We start from the raw sequence: 3,120 nt of genomic DNA on the forward strand, positions 1-3,120 counted from the left end.
CTCCTGGAGCTTGCTCAAACTTATGTCATTCGAGTCGGTGATGCCATCCAACCATCCTGTCCTCTGTCGTCCCATTCTCCTCCTGCCTTCAATCAGGGTCTTATTTCAATGAGTTAGGTAAATGTTCAAGTTGGGTTAATTCATCATTCAATTTTAGGGTAATAAGATATGTTTTCATGTGTCTTATAAATAAATTCTGAAGGTAATTCTGAAACTAGAGTTCCAGAATTATTTTGTAAAGTAAGATAAAGCCATGTTCTTTAAAGTTGTGGCTTACAAACAAGTTTCTGGTCCAACATGCATTGGACAGATATTGCTGTCTTAGAAAACTGATAAACATATTTTGTCAGAGTCTTCATTTTGAGTTTTCTTTTTGTCCAAAGAAGAAAATTTTATTAAGATTCTAAGCAGGTAAGGAGGGGCTTCCCGGGTAACACTACTGGTAAAAACCCCCCTACCCATGCAGGAGATATAAGATATGCAGTTTTGATCCCTGGTTTGGGAAGATCCCCTGGAGGAGGAAACGGCAACCCACTCCAGTATTCTTACTGGGAAAATTCCATACACAGAGGAGCCTGGTGGGCTACAGTCCATGGGGTTGCAAAGAGTCAGACATGACTGAAGCAACTTAGCATACATGTATGCAAGCAGGTAAGGATAAACCTAAAATATCTATTTCATGAAAGTCAAACCTTATCCATTATGTTCACGTACTACTTCACTCTCATGGGTTTCTGTCTCACTTATTCACTGTGCCTGCCTTCAAACCTCACAGACAATTTAGAGATAGTGAAGTAGCATCTTCAAATATTATCTAGAAACGTTGAGTAGTTGGCAAGCAGTCAATAAGCAAATACCCAAGATTACCCTAGAGAAAGTTGAAGAGTTGAATCCTCTTATAAAACAGAAGGGACCAAGGAAACAGGTGCCTTCTCTAATAAAAATCTGCCCTACCTCTCTCATCGGATAGCTGTGTTACTCAAATGTGATACTCAATTGGGAAAGAGCATGGAAAAGGAGAAACAAATATTCAGTATGAGGTAGTGACCAAATGACTTAGATTTTTTGTCTGCTGTAATCAATCCAGTGATATTAGTAATATTTTTGAGCACCATTTTAAGTGAGATTCATTGATATCTCACAATCACTCTCATTCTGCCTCTTCCTTGTTCTCATTTTGATTATTTGTGGATTATTTTCATTATATGTGTGTTGATTTTAAATAAAGTGAATTAATTTGAAATATTTGGTTTATAACAGAGCATCCTGCAATCTGTTCCATATGACAGCTATAGTGAATATTTGATAATTAAAGACCCTCGGGCAGTGCCTAATACATCACTAATGTTTAAGATAAAGAGGGCATAGAACAGTGTATGTTTTTTTTTAAGGTTTAGCAAGTGTTTTTGAGCCAATAAATTTAATAAGAAGAAACAAAGATGGAGAGACAGAAGAAGCAAGGGAGGAAGAAAAAAAAGAAGGAAAAAAGGAAAGAGAGAGGGAGGACGACAATTTGACTGAGATGAAAAAAAATGAGGGTTACCTTCAGCTTGCAGGGAAAAGAACATTTTAAAAATACCTGCCAAGTTTCAAAATGATAAGGGTCTGTCCATTAATTGCCATGATAATGTATTTATAGACTTAGAATTTAGTGACATCAGCTACAATTTTATAATTATCTCACAGCTATACAATCTATGTTGTTATGCTAATTAACACATTTCTGTCTGGATAAGATAAGAGATGATGCCCAGGAATGAATACAAGCCTATGATTCACAGGCTGAAGAACTCTGCTAATGTCAAGCAAGATTTATGAGTAATAACAAAAACTAGGTGTGAATTTCAGCCTCCTCATGTTCCTGTAGTTACAGCATTCCTTCAACTTTTAAATTTTTAGTCTCATAGTTTGCAAGATCTTTTTACTAGCTTCCAATATCATAAATTGTCAGTTAATTTATTTAATACATTATTTAATAGCTCTCTTTTACCTTAAGAGAAGTGGTATCACTAAAGGGTATTATAAGAGATCTTGGGGCCATCTCTGAAACAGCATCTCTTGGTGCAGGCTACAAGAGAAATGATCCCTAATCGCCTTGTCCTCTTTTCACAATACACAATTTAAAGTGTTTTTCTTAAGACTAGTAGTACATGGGTTCTCAGTTGAGTCTGACTCTTTGTGACCCTGCGGACTGTAGCCTGCCAGGCTCCTCTGTCAATGGGATTTTCCAGGCAAGAATACTGGAATGGGTTGCCATTTCTTCCTCCAAGGGATTTTCCCAACACAGGAATCAAACCCCAGGCACTTGTATCTCCTGCATGGGCATGAGAATTTTTCACCACCACCTGATTTTCTTGTCACTATACAATTAGGAAAAAAAAAATCAGTTTGCACACTGGACACAGATACCTGCAAACAATCTTCACTGGAAGCTCCAAGATTATATCCACTAACCTCCGGTGGGATGGAGGAAAGTGGTGTCTTCTCAAATGACTCAGAACAATAACATTTCAGCACTTTCCGGGAAAAGAGCTTTGAATTTATTGAGACATTTGTTGTCTATTCCCAAATGATTTACCAGGTTCTATCCAAAATTGACTGGTACCTCTAGGAAAATACAAATTTCACTTCAATCTTATGCAAATCTCATCATCAGGCATTGTCAGCCTATCACTCACTTCCCTGTGTAGAGTAGATGAGCAGTGGAACCTGGTGAGGAAAATGTAAGTTAAGAAACTTCCACTGAAAATAAAAACTTATTTTTTTCATTCTTATGAAACCCAATGACTCTCTACCAAATTATACAAGGAAGCTATTGTCCTTTCTTTTTTCATATTAGTTTTTCTAAAATGCTCATTGATTTCTGGATGTAAACTTGCATGATGGATGAGGGATCAAACTGATTGGTTCTAGAAGTTGGTATGGCTTTAATTGTGAGTTTTGATCTCTTTCTCCATGACACATTGAATTTCACAGCTGTGTCATAGCCTCATGGTGTGCTGAATAAACTTTATGATTGTTGACTTTGCTTTTGGCCTTGTGACTTGCTTTAGCCAACGGGATGCTACTGGAAGTGACTTAAGCAGATGCTTAAAGTATGTGTGTACATTTGGGCTTGCC

This window comes from Dama dama, chromosome 1 (assembly GCF_033118175.1).
Source record: "Dama dama isolate Ldn47 chromosome 1, ASM3311817v1, whole genome shotgun sequence".
NCBI lineage: Eukaryota > Metazoa > Chordata > Mammalia > Artiodactyla > Cervidae > Dama > Dama dama.